Below are 14,070 nucleotides of genomic sequence, written 5' to 3' on the forward strand. Positions count from 1 at the left end.
TGTAGAGAGGGCAGATCCTGGCTCTTTCCGTTGGTGCCCAGCGGCAGGACCAGAGGCAGAGGGTTCAAACTGGAACACAGGAGGTTCTCTCTGCACGTCAGAAAACACTTTTTCCCTGTGGGGATGACCAAACCCTGGCACAGGTTCCCCAGGGAGGTTTTGGAGTTTCCCACGTTGGAGATATTCAAACACTGTCTGGATGTAGTCCTGGGCAGCTGGCTGTAGGTGGCCCTGCTTGAGCAGGGGCTTGGACCCAGTCACCTCTAGAGGTCCCTTCCTACCTCCTTCCCTTGTTAAACTGTCTGTATCTTGACCCAGAGTTTTGTCTTGCTTTTGCCCTTCCAGTTCTCTCTCCCATCCTGCTGAGTGGAGGGAATGAGCAGCTTGGTGGGGGCTCACCTGCCAGCCAGGGTCAACCCACTGCCCGCCCCTCCCCCCCCCCCAAAAAAAAAAAAAGGGGGACGCAGCCTGCAGAGGATCCAGGCAGGAGCACAGGCAAAGCATGAGATGCTGCCATGCGTTGACCCTGATGCTTACACTGCTCATTGCTTGGCTGACAGGACCAAGTGTGCCATGCAGCACTAATGAGAAGGAGGAGTGTGGGTTGAAGCTGAGCCTGGGAAAGGGGGGGAAAGAAGTTAAATTGGTCTACTTTAAATGAGCGTGGATCATGTCTACCTCTGCTAGGGAATCAGACATCGTCTCACATGAAGGAGCACTGTCATCCCTGAGGCCAAGCATCTTCTGGGCAGCCTGGCGCTGGTTATTTTTCTGCTCAGGCACCAAGGACTTAAGCTGTACCTGCTGATACCTTCCCTCTCAACGACCCCTGCTAGAGCAGAACACAACACAGTGGTAATGTCCTGTGAGGACTTCAAGTGTGTCCAGTGCCTTTCCTGTAAACTCACCTGCCTGCAGGCAGGGTCAGGAGAAATTCTCACCTGGGGTTACCAAAAGCCATTCCATGTATAAAAATAATAATAAAAAAAATTTCAATGTTTTCATCTGACTATAAACTGTACCTGTAAATCAGAGTGACATAGATGGACATGGGATCAGGAGACAGAAAGGTGCATGTGAACACAGGAGGATGGACGGGGAGACGACTATAGACTTGAATTACTGGCAAGAGTCAGTAGAGGAAATCTGGCCAAGAATTAGACAAATGTAAGGTAGGACAGGTACCAGAAAGAGAAAAAATGTTTGATGGATAGTTAACAGAAAGACACCCAGGCAGCTGGCCATGTGATGGTGTCAGTGGTGATGTCAGCAGAGATGGAATACTTACCTGGCTGAAGCTACAGCATGCACATAAAGACATTTTGATTTCTCACTCTGGAAAATGCCATTACAGAATTAAGGGCAATATTTGCGGGATGTGCATCCTTTCCAGAAAATCATTTTAGGTGATAAAGAAAATGTTTTGATTAAATCTAAAAAAAAAATATTTTTTTTTATTTTAACTGTGATAGGCATTCTTTCAACTTTGAGAAAGCATTTTGCTCTGTAAACAAGTGGCCTTCTTTTAAAAGGAAAAGGGAAGTTACTTACAAAAGAACAAGCAGAAACAAGCAAACCGTAATATTTCTTGAGCGGGACTCTTCCCTCTCTTCCCTTTGGCATACTGTAAATGCAGGAAAAAGCCACACACTTCCACTCACAGCACTGATGCCATACCATTGGCACTGGTGACTATGGGCCTTGATGCTCTCAGGATGGAGAGCTCACTGGTGAAAGAAGTCAGAACTGGAAAAGGCTGCTCCATTTTTCCTCTTCACACAGACATTTTTGTGCTATTTACCCACTCTCTAAAAGGGGGGAATCTCACCTGTTCTGGTGCTGCTTGTCCTGCTCCTGGATTTGCTAGTCATTGATGTGTATAAGGTGGGATGTCCTGCTTCTTTCTCTGCAGTCCCTTGTGCCTATTTTGTTCTTTTTCTTGCAATTTCTGGTACTGAAATGCCTCCTGTGTGCAGCTCTACGTGGCTCCGCCTGCCCCTGTAGTGGCTGCATTGCTGACACACTTGAGTAAAGTGCTTACATAAATTATATAATATATAGTCTGTATAGTACCTGACAGCACCCTTGGAGCAAGCATGTCCAGGCAGACTGACTTTCTCCTTGCAGAAGGCCAGGCACTGCAGGGGGTAGGTGCTCTTGGCTTGCTCTTACCAGCAAGGAGTGGGAGAGGTCCAGCCCTGAGCTGGTTCTCTTGGCATAGACAGAGGCTGACTGTGAGCTACCTGCTCAGACACAGGATGGTGCGGTGGGTCGGTCTGAGAGGATGCTTAAACCTCCTCTGCATGTGACCTTGAGGAGGGCAATGTGGTAAGGAACTGCGGTGGAGGAGAGGGAAGGAAAGCCCTAGAACTGACAAAAGAAAGAAATGCCCAAAAAGCCCAGGGAATAAGAAGTACATTGTCCAAGGGAGAAGAGAAAAATGAGGGAAGACCTTCTGCTTCCCACCTTTCCTCTATCAGCGGCAGTGCTGGGGTGTGCGTGTGGGCTAGCTTGCTGTACAGCTCTGTGGCCCTCAGCATAGCTCTTGGCTCTTCTCTGCAGACATCCCTGGGACCCTGGATAGGTGTCCAGCTGCTGGGGGATGAATATTAATCTTAACCTAACTGCTGCAGCAGCTGATTGTTGATAATTATTTCTACTACCTTGATATATATAAACACAGATTTGTTTTTTTATTCCCAGGCATACTTGCTAGTGGGGATTTTGTGGCATTGGTGGCAACCTGTAATGCAGCAGAGAAGTTCAGAGGATGAAGCCCCCATGACCATGTGCCTCAGGGGATGTGAGGGACCCCCATCTGCAGTATCGCTTCCTCCCACCAGCTGGGGAGTGCTTTGGGTCTGGCCCCAGGCTGAGTAGGACAGCAGGAAGGTTCTTGGTTTGTTCTCACTGGGGAATGGGTGGCAAAGTAGGATGCAATGCTGTCCCCCAGCACCTGGAGGGGGTGCAACTCCCTTCTCTGAGGCAGCTCCCCAGGGCTTTGTGTGTGATGCTGCTGTCACCCACTGTGAGGGCAGCACAGTCACAGTGCCCCGGGGCAGACCTGCCTGCCAAACTGCCCTGGAAGATGGGGGTCACTGCCAGGACAGAGCCAGTCACAGCCCAGCCTTGAGGTTCTCCCAGTGCCTGGCACCAGCACATCTTGCCAGTACAATGGAGACCTGAGGGACACCAAGCAGCTGCCACAGGATGGCCAGGGCACCAGAGCTGGGTTCTCGAGGCACTGGAGGACGGGAGGGCTCTGCAGCTGTGTCCCCATTCAGGTCAGACCCCTTTGCCCTCCCCTGTTCTGCCTCGGTCCTCACCACCCTGCTTGGTGCAAGCAGAGAATAGGCAGAGACTTGGAGGAGTCTGAGGCTGCTACTTGGGATCTCTGATCCCCAAAGGAGAGGTGGAAAGGCTCTGGGACATGTCTGGGAGGACTCTCTGGTAGGTCTCATAGGAAAGAGTTTCCATTAAAGCAGCAAAACCATGCTGTGTGGCTTCATTGGAGGAGTCTGGGGCTGCTCTTAGGTCCCTAAAACCTAAGAAGTGAGAAGACTCTGGGAGATGCCAGGGAGGAGTTTTGGGTAGATTCCAGAGGAGAGAGTTCCCTTGAAAATAAACCCCCAACACCATCTCAGGTAGATTCCTTGGACAGGTCTGGGGCTGCTGCCCAGGATCTCTGGTCCCTAAAGCTGAGGTCAAAAGACTCCAGGAGATGACTGGGAGGAATCTTGGGTGGATCCTGCAAGGGTGCTTTCTCCAAAGGAAGAAAAGCATATCTGATCACTTCCCTGGAGGAGAGTGCAGCTGCTACTCAGGATTTCTGGTCCCTGAAACAGATGTTAGAAGACACCATTAGATGCCTAGGATGAGTCTTGGGTGGATGCCAGAGGACAGACTTTCCCCCAAGGAACAAAAATATCTCAGGTTGCTTCCTTGGAGGAATGTGTGGCTTCTACCTGGGATCTCAGGACCATAAAGCATCAGTCAAAAGACACTGGAAGACACCTGGTAGGAGTCTTGGGTGGATCCTGGAAGAGGGAGGTTCCTCTACAGCAAAAAGCATCTCGGATACTTTCCTCGGAAGAGTCAGGGGCTGCTGCTTGGGATCTCGGGTCTCTTAAGGTAAAGATCAAAAGTCTCCGGGAAACGCCTGGGACAAGTCTCGGGTGGCCCTCGGAAGCCGCACTCTTAAAAGCCTGCCGACCTCCAGGCGCCGGACGTGCCCACCAGCCCTACGGAAATCGCGCTCTAAGGACCGGAAGTCCTCCAGAATACCAAAGCTACCCATCAGTCCTCGAGGAAGCCGCTCTCTATGGTGCAGCAGTCCTTCAGAAGTGGCACTCTATGGGGCGTCAGTCCTCCTGGACACCAGAAGTGCCCATCAGTCCTCCAGACGTCGCACTCCATAGGTCGGCAGTGCTCCACAACAGGCCCGCCCCTAGACACAAACCCCGCCCATGGATACCGCCCGGGAGCGGGCCCTGTCCCACGCATGCGCAGAGGGCGTCGCTGCTGCTCTCGCTTCTGCCACCTGGCGAACAAATGTCGGTACTGCAGCCCCGGCCAGACAGGATCAGGCGGACGGTAATGCGGAGCGGTGGGCGCGGCAGTGAGGGTGAGCCCGCCCGGGACGGATCTGTCGGCGCGAGGGTCCGGGGAGAGGGACGGGGAGACGGTCCGGGTTTGGGGGGGCGGCGGGGAGATCGAAGAGTCTGGGGGGATGGCGGCGAGGGTGGCCCCCGGGGATGCGTCTGCAGGGGGATCGGACATGTCCGGGGGGCTAGGGGAAGCGTTTGGTGCGGGGCGGGGTCGGGAGTGGGCCCCGGGAAGGCGTCTGGGTGGACAGGGAGCCGAGGAGATGTCCGGGGGCGTCGGAAAAGTGTCCGGCGCAGAGGGGTGGAGTGTCGCCGGGGGGCCGCGGGGCGGGGGGGCCCAAGCAGACGTTCGAGGGGCGGGGGGGTGGGGTGGAGGTGCGAGGGGGGCGAGGGAGGGGGGCGGCGGGGTGTTCGTTGGGGGTGGCCGAGTATTAGGACCAGGGAGATATGCAAGGGAGGGGGCGGGAGGTAAATATCCTTAAGTAGGGGCCAGGGAGGCATTGGGAGGGGGGAACCTTTCGAAAGGTCTGTCTCCAAACTAGCACTTACTACTGCGGAATTCCCAGATTCCCCTGGGCACGGAAATCTCCTGAGCCAACACCACAACAGATGGGTTTTTTTGTTTGCTTTTAAAGGTGACATCGTGAAAGCATGGGGTAGGAAAACGTGATACTCTTTAAGAGTATCTTTTGTACTTCTGGAGTACTTTTGGAGTACTTTTGGAGAAGCATGTTGTCTGTATACCTTCGCTTGGGATGAGGAACAGTGAGTACATTAAGTGGTACCTTTCTCTTGTCAAAGCTCTCTTTGCCTCTCTCAGTCTGGCTCCTGGCCCCTCTTTTGGACTCCTTCCCTCTGTACCCTGTGGCTTGTTGTGTTCTCCCTCTCTACTTCTCAGTCTCTCTCTCTTGGGCTCCCTGCCCCTGTTTGTTTAATGCTCCCTCTCTGCCATCTAGCTGTTGCTGGGCTTCCTCTAAGTGTCACACTGGGTCTGGCTTCTTGTCCCTGTCTTTTCATTCCTCCCTCTTGTTGCTGTAGCCTGTTCCTATCATTTTCTTTCAGCCTCTGTTTGGTTCTGTCTCCCCGTTTTTTCCTTCCTCCCTCCCTCTGCCCCATTGCCCCTGGCTGTTTTTCCTTGCTCCCTATCTCTCTGCCTGGCGCTGGCTCCCTTTCTTTTTTCACTGTTTCTCTGTCCTGTAGCCCATCAGTATTTTTTCTTTCTCTGTCTCCCTGTCCCTGTTGTCCAGGGTGATCCTTCCTGGCCTCATAGCAATGTCACTGTTCAGTTTTCTTTCTCCACCTCTCCTTCCCCAGCTCCCCCCCACCCCCCCTTGTAATCCCCCTTCCTTTCTTCATCTCCCTCCTCCTTGCTTCCCATCCCTGTTTTGTAATTACTCCCTCTCTGCTGCATAGCCCAACACTTTTTACTTTTCCCCATCTCTGTGTCCCCCTCACTGCCCCCATTTTCTAATTGTTCCTCTCTCACCTGTACCCCATAGCAGTTTTTGTTTTCATCCGTCCCTCTCTGTCCAGCTACTCATCCCCAGTTCTTAATTCCTCTCTCTGCCCCTTTTAAAGGATAAATGTACACAGACGTGGGTATCACTAGGTTTGCTTTAATCACAACTCAGAGCTGGGCCACCACTCCAGTGAGTGGCAGAGAACAAAGGGATGCAGCGCAACTTACATACACTTATCATTAGTCAACGTCTGAAGTTTTTAGGCGTTTCCTTTGGTCCTGTCAGTTCTGCGAATCCATCACCAGTTGATTTACCTGTTCAGTTCCAGTCTCTGCCTCGGTTCCAAGCTCCTCCTTGGATCGTGGTCTTCTTTCTGCCAGCTTTAACTCACACACTCCTTCAAGCACACTTTGAACAAGCAATTCCTATTCACATATACCAATTTTTCTGAAAACACCGGTGTTTCTGCGAGCACCTGTATACACAAGTTGATTATCTGTTGTTTCTCTATTCTGCCACTGATTAATTGGACTGGGTTTTAAGCCAGCCTTGGATTAGGGCTATACTAGGGACGAGGCCTGGTTCTGCCATTTAGCAGCTTCAGTTCTTTAAATTTCTTAGCTAAAAATACATTTTCTTTAACAGCCCCCAGTAGCCTGTGTGGACTTCTTCCTTGGTCTGGCTCCCTTTCTCCAGTTTTTAATTCCACATTGTCTGTCCTGGAGTGCTATGCAATTTGTCTCTCTCTGTCTCTGTCCAGCTCCCTGCCACTGTTTTCTTCCCTTTTTGTCTTGTAGCCCATTGCTGGTTTTTTTTCCATTCCCCTTTCTATGTGGCTGTCTGCCTGGCTCCCTGTTCCTGGTTTTTGAATGCCTCCCTCTGCCCTGTAGTCTGTGCAATCTTTTGCCTTTCTCCACCTCTCTCTGGCCGGTACTCTGTCCCTATTCTTTAATTACTCCCTTTCCACCCTGTGGTGTGGAGCTTTTGTCTTTCCTCCATCTCCCTGTCTCTTTCCTCTTATTGTTTCAGTCCTGCATCCTCTATCTAACATTTAGTCTGCATATTTCCATTCTGCTGCTTGTCCTGCCCTTCCTCACCACATCCCCCTACCCGGCTCATATTGTCATTATTCCCCTGTGTGCTGTTCCCTGGCCTCTTTTCCCCATCCTGCAGCCCAGGGCTTGTTTTCCTTTCTCCTTGTTTTTGTCCTGATCTCTTGTCTCTTTCCCCCGCCACTGCCCCCTAATCCCTCTGCCTTGATCCCCATCTTTGTATCTCTCTGTCTCTGCCCTTGTTCCTCTGATTTGATTTCTCTCTCAATCCATCTCTTCTGCTCCCCGCTCATAATTTTCTCTCTCTTTCCCTCTGTCCTACTTCCATGGGTAGCATGCAAGGCTACATGTCTAGGAACTGGAACAGAGAACTGGAACACACCTGTGTATCCTCTCTGGGGGAGGACACCCAAGTGATCGGTGTTACAGGAGAGAAAGGGAGGGGAGAAAGAAGAAGAACCATGTCTGAGCAGTCAAATTCTCCTGGCAGCGCTGACAGCAGGAGCTGCAGTGAGTCCTGGGCTCTCAGGGCCCAGTCTCCCCTTTTGTGTGTCACGATCCCTCCCTGCCCCTCCCCTGACTCCCTCTCTCCCATGCTGGTGTGACTGTTTTGGGGTTCTGTTTGCTGCCCTGTACCTTCCTTTGCTGTTTTGCTCTGAGAGGCTCCCTGTCCCCATCCTTTAGGTCGTCCCTTTCTCCTGTAGCCTGTGTCTTTTTGTTGGTTTTTTTTCTTGCCCCCTGCTTCTCTATCTCTCTCTGGCTCTAGGACAACACTCTTTTTGCATTCTTCACACTGTCCTGTGGCCTTTCGGTATTTTTGCTGTGTCAGGTGCTCTCTGTCCGGCTCCCTGTTTTTCAGGCTTTCTTCTTCAAGCTCTCAGCCAAGAGGATGAGTGGTAAATTTTGTTATTCCTGTGAGCACACAGTGTGCCACAGGCAAATCTCAAAACAGTCCCTGCTTTGGAGTTTGTTCATCTCTCTATTGGCGGTGATTAGTTGGAAAGAAAGCCTATAAATTAGAATAGAAAAGCCTATATCCTGTCCTTTCACCCACATTTTGGGCACATAATGCACAAAGGTGAAAGATTTGGAAGGGGCAAAATAACTAGTTAAAAATTAACTAAGACACAAAATCTGTCCAAACATGATACTGAGGCAAACAATGCAGGGGAAGGGTATGTGAGGGTGAGAATAAATTAAATAACTAAAAAATAAAAAAAAGAAATTTGCAGTTGCACTAGCTAGGATGGTAATTTCATGGGTTATCAGTCCTCACAGTTTTGCAGTCAGTAGCTGATGCAAATGCTATCTTATTCCTGTGGACCAGGAGATACTGCAAAAATCTTTACACAATGAGGCTTCTTTGGCTTTTCTTAAAGAAAAGTCAGGATTGCTCTAAAGTAAGGTTTGAAGCTTTCATCCATGAGAAGATGTATTGCAGCAACTTGCTCCTGATGCAAGTGTTTGGGACATGAGAATTTATTCCTTCTAGAGGCGGTAATCTGTTTCCTTCAATCTGAATTGTCTTTGATTTTCATTTTGCAGCAGCAAAGAACTAAACGAGGAGGCTGGGCCAAAGGGAGAAAGAAACCCCTTAGGGACACCAGTGCCACCCAGCCCCACCTCACAGGGTATATGCGAATCATGCATGAGCATAGAGAGCAACTTTGAGTGAAGAGGCCTGAAGTCCCTTTCCCAGACATCACCAGGATGATGGGCAGTGAATGGAGTAAACTGCCTCCTGAGGAGAAGCAGGTACCATTAAACTCCCTTTTCCTTGTTGGATTATTACTGCTGTTAAATGGGAATATCGTTGTTTAGTGAGGAAGTTAAAACATAGGCTTTTGATTAAAGACTCAAAGGAACCAGTGTCCTCCCTGGATCATGTCTGCCGGCCCACCTTTGGCAGGGATTTAAGCCTGGACTTGGGCTAGGTGCTTGCAGCGTAGGGATTGTGCTTAAAGAGCTTTGTGGGGCTGCAGTCAAAGGGTTCTGCTAAGCTGGATGTTTATGAAGGTCCTGAGGTGTTGCTGCTCCCTGCAGCCTGCATGAAGTTGTGTAAAGTGGACGTGTACATTTGTTGGCGCAAAACAGCTGGGGTGGGTGGGAATGGCTTGATGCGGACTCCTGGCAGAGAAACTGGGAGAGAAATGCAGTGCTGAGTATCCCTACTTGCAGCAGTGCTCCCAGGCCAGACCAGCCACTGCACTGGCAACCCTTAAAATCATGAAATGTGCTTAAAGTTACGTTTTTGGTTTTTTTCTAAGAGCACATTTTAGCTCTTTTACTTAGTCATTTTGAGGGGGTACTGGATTTCAGGGTTTGCTTTTTGTAGCTATTGCCTGTGCCCAGTACTAGTAACACTATTTTTTTAACAGCAGCCGCAGTAGCCATGCAATCCGGCACATTTGGAGCCATGTAGATGCAGCAGCATCACTGCTGGGACTAGGTGTGGGGTCATGATGATGGTCCCTGTGCTCTGGAGGCTGCAGCCAGGCTCTGGTGAAGGTGTTGGAGCTGTGGCAAGGGTGCCAAAATGATGCCTGTGTCGCTGGGAGGCCTGGGCTGCAGAGTGGGCATAGGAGAGGAAGACGTTCTTTCCTAAGAACCACATCCCACCCACTGTGATCTGTTTTGTAGCATCTGAATTCACTCTGGCATCATTTTCTGCTCTTTTACAATGAGCCACAAAATTGCCTCTGTTGCTGGACAGTAACGTGTTCAATTAATGGGCATAAGTTTAAGAGCATACGACAAACATTGATCTATGGTTACAGGGGTATGTCATGGCGGACTGGATTCTGTGGGAAAGGTAATTCTCCAATTGCAGCCACTTTCAGCCAGGAAAATGACTCATTTCCTTGCTGGGGGCACCATCCTGGGGCTTTGCTCCATCGTGCTGCTCCAGTGCTGGGGGAATGCACTGTCCAGGGTGGTGGGCAGGAACAGAGGGGCAGGCAGAGCAGAGGAGGGACCTCGGTGGCTTCCCTCTGCCACTATATTTTTAGTCTCTGAAGCGGGTTTTTTTGCCCTGGGAGCTGGGTTTCTCTGCCAGATTGGTTCATGTTGAAATACCTCCTGTCGCTCATCTGGCAGATAGCAGGGCAATCTGGCCAGGTGATTACGCACCTGTTGTCCCTTGGTGGCAAATGCTGGGTCAAGTGCTTAAAGCACAGAGCCCTCAAGCCAGGCTGAAATGCAGCTCCTTGCCTGTGTCTGGTGGCTTCCTGTGGTCACCCCTGCAGTGTCAGCCCTGCATCCCTTGGCTGCATTTGGCCCTACAAGCACCTGTTTTGGGGCTGAGCAGGTGGCAGAATCCCAGCCCATGCAACCTGCTCCTGGGAGAAGGGCACTGAGATGCTGAGGCAGGCATGCGCCCAGCATGTAAAGCTGAGGCTGAGCTGCTGTTGGCTGCTTGAGCTGGCGAGCATGCCTGCCTGCTTCGAGTGCTCTCAGGGCATCATGGTGTTTACAGGAGCCCAAAAGGGAAGTCCTGGCGGGAGGAGGAGAGCGCCTACCCAAGCACTGTGGAGGTGTGCTGGGGACAGGAGAGCAGAGCAGGTCTACCATCCTGTGCCAGCCAGGTAGCTCCAAGGGAGGGCAATGGGCAGGACATGCTGGAGGGATACCCAGTGCCTGTTTTTTTCTGCAGCATGTGTAATCCAGAGCTGTGAAGGTGGCAGCTGCAGTGCAGGTTCACTGCAAGCTTGGTGGGTACCTAATGTGCTGCCTCTGGAGGGCTGTGGCACTCGGGAGGCAATTCCAGCCCCTCCCCACAAGGAGACCCCAACCTGCTCCTAGTGGATCTTATGACGAGGCATCCCATGTGCACGTGGACCTGGGGCTCCACAGGCAAGTACAAGCAAAGTACGTTTTGAGGTGTCCCTGCAGTCCCCAGCAGGTGCTTGCAATGGGAAGCAATTGACTGAGGGCCCCCCTGGGCTCCCTCTGCAGCAGAGCAGAGCAGCCGCTCCTGCAGGCCACGCTCCTGCCACCGTCTGCTGCTGCTCATGCTTCAGAAGAATTACATTTCATTTATCCCCTGACATGTTAATAGATCTGCTTAACCACTCTCATTACCTTTGCTGCTGCCGCTATTATTAAGGTTGTGAAACAAGAAGCTCTGAAGGCATCAAAGGAAGTGGCTGCTTCAGGTAGGAGCCTGCAGATGCACTCAGTTATTGGGGTGACATTTGTGGGGTCACTTTGTTCCACCCACCCCTTCTTGTCCTCCAGGCTTTCTAGGGAGCTGGATGGGAAAGGGAGCCAGGGTCTGTGCCCTGCATCCCTGCCATCAGGTAGGCAGGGGTGGCTGGGGGATGCTCAGCCCTGGACCATGGCATGCAGTGCTCCCATCACCACCACTGCTGTGTATTCCCAAGCCCAGTGGTGCTGGCACAGGGCTTGCTTCTCGTACCTCCTGCACCTTGTTCTCCCTTCAAGGCACATTTTTGGTCTCTACAAGGAAAGAGGGCTGCCTGTGCTTTGTCTACCTGTGCTTCTCCAGTGTTTCCTGACCGATGGCTGGACCCTGTGGAGATGCCCTGGGTGTCTGTGTTACTCCCCCCCTCACAGAGGAGCAGGTGTTCTGTACCTCCAGCACCCTTCGCTTCTACATGGCTGGGTGCAGCATGGTCCCTGCGGGCGAGATGGGGAGGGGGACAGAGGTGGCCCCACTGCCAGTGAGGCTTTGCCCTGCAGAGTCCTCCTCGCCTCCCCTTGGCTCCTGGGTCTGATGGCCGAGTTGGAGAGACTTCCCTTACCTGCCCGTGCTGGCTCCAGAGGGGAGTTTTCTCCTCTGCTTGGGGCAGGAGTTGCTCCGTGGGTTGGGGACAGCACCTTGGAGCACCAGACTATGCCAAAATCCCTATAGCCAAGGGGAGGATTGAGCGGAGGGCAGGACACAGCTGCCCCCTGCCTGGACATGGCTCTTTCCCTGCTCCTGGCTATGCTGGCTCATGGAGAAGCTGGGATTAAATCCATCCTGGGATAGACCTACCACAGCCACCATATAGCAGCTGTGAAGTGGCAGCCGCAAAGTCATCACCTGTCTTGGATCCATAACTGCAAATACAGGGAGGCAGTTGCCCACTCAGCCCCAGCTTGCCTGGCTGCAACCATGCTGGGCTTGGGGCTGTGGTGATTTCCTGCAGTGGGAACACTCTGCCCCCGGGAGAGGGAAGAGTTGGTGGCAGTGGAGGGATGCACCCAGAGGTGGGTGGTTTTCTGAGGGTTGGAAGATTGGGCTCCATTCCCACCTCAGGGCAAACCCCACAGCTTTGTGCATGCCTCATGCCTGGGGCAGGAGGAAGGGCACTGATGTCAGTGTGTTGGTGGAGGGATGGGGCTCTGCTTGGCCCCATTCCAGGGACAGACATTAACAAATCCCACCTCAGGAGCCCAGTGCCGTTTTTCAGGCTGGCACCTGAATGTGCCCCTCTGTTGGAAAAAAACTGTCCTGGGAGCATCACACATCCTCCTGTGGGCAAGAGGGTAGACAGCTCCATCCTTCCCCTCCCACCCCAGCGAGAGCTAGAATCCTATGATTTCTAGAAATTCGTGTTCTTAATGCAGGCTGAGTAATCCAAGTTAGTTCACTCAGAGTAAAGCAGGAGTGAAGACAAGGTAGCTTGTCCTGGAGGCTCAAGTAGAACATAACATAGTAATTCACATTTCAAGTCAGCTTGCCTTCTGTGATACTCAATCTGAATGCAATGCCTATAGCATACGTAGATAGGTAGGTTCATACTGAGTAGGTAAGACAACAATAATGATACACAGGTAGACTGAATATCTAGATCTGATAGGAAAGCCTGCTGTTCAGCTATACCTGTCTAAAGTATCCCTGTAGTTTCTCAAGTCAGTTGATCTGACCTTTAACTAAAGGCACATCTTCACTTTGTAACTAGTTTCTGTGGGTCACATGTGGAGATGCTTAAGTTCAAGCTTCACTTTGCATACTAATGACTCCTCTCAGCCTATGAATATGCTTTTGGGTGCCGCTTCTGTTATCATATACAAGCTCAGCTTGAACAAACCCTCCACTGCCTAGTTTATACCAGCAGGTGAACTGAAATAGAGCAAGAGAGGAAAATCTGTGTCAGCAGGAATATCAAGAGGAGCACTGGAGGGGGGCCCTAAAGAAACAACCACCACTTGCTTTACACACATAATCTCCTACAGACACGAGAGCTGGAAGTTCTGTGAAAAGGTCCAACAGTGATCAAGACGGTAACTTTAAGGTCTGGTCTCTACTTCAATCCTTTATCCAGCTATAGAGAAGTTGTATGGGATCCCACAGTTCTTCTAAGCCCATCTGTCCATCACCTGTTTGTATGCAGCATCATTTACAGCTTTCCTTGATGCAGCAGCAGCTCGGGACCCCAGAAAATTTACGACAAATAGCACTGATAGATACTAATAAAAACTATGTGGAAGGGAATTTGGGCTAGAAAGAGTGACAGTGAGCAAACCCCATGAAGAGCATGGGAGCTGGGATGATTTTTCTGCTGCCAGTCATTAACTAACCTGTTACACTGGTTACATTGTACGTGACCCATTGTAACATAATTGGAGTTATGGCTCTCCAAAACATGTTCCCCCAGTGCACTGCTTGAGAAGTGGGCCCATGTGACCTCATGAGGGTCAAGGCCAAGGGCAAGGTCCTGCATCTGGTTTAGGGCACACACACCCCCCCCTTATCAATACAGGCTGGGGGATGAAGGGCTTGAGAGCAGTCCTGCAGAGAAGGACTTTGGGGTACCAGTAGATGAAAAAATGGACACGAGCCAGCAACATGTGCTCACAGGCCAGAAAGCTGACCATATCCTGGGCTGCATCCAATGAAGCATGACCAGCAGGTCAAGGGAAGCGATTCTGCCCCTCTCCTCTCATAAGACACCACCTGGAGTACTGCATCCAGCTCTGGAGTCCTTGGCAAGGGAAAGACACGGA

At 51.3% G+C, this 14,070-nt stretch overlaps 1 long non-coding RNA gene across 6 annotated transcripts; it reads left to right on the forward strand.

Moving 5' to 3' along the window:
* The first annotated feature begins 4,529 nt into the window (after positions 1-4,529).
* LOC119143769 lies at positions 4,530-13,857 on the forward strand. Of its 6 annotated transcripts, none has more exons than XR_005102798.1 (5): positions 4,530-4,624; positions 5,240-5,369; positions 7,451-7,626; positions 8,662-8,871; positions 11,222-13,857. It is a non-coding gene; the product is annotated as an uncharacterized LOC119143769 (long non-coding RNA). The 6 variants fall into 6 exon arrangements; XR_005102797.1 differs by lacking the exon at positions 11,222-13,857 and adding an exon at positions 9,495-10,107; XR_005102796.1 differs by lacking the exon at positions 11,222-13,857 and having other exon boundaries at positions 5,240-5,373; positions 8,662-8,981.
* Positions 13,858-14,070: the final 213 nt, after the last annotated feature.

Source organism: Falco rusticolus, chromosome 2 (assembly GCF_015220075.1).
Source record: "Falco rusticolus isolate bFalRus1 chromosome 2, bFalRus1.pri, whole genome shotgun sequence".
NCBI lineage: Eukaryota > Metazoa > Chordata > Aves > Falconiformes > Falconidae > Falco > Falco rusticolus.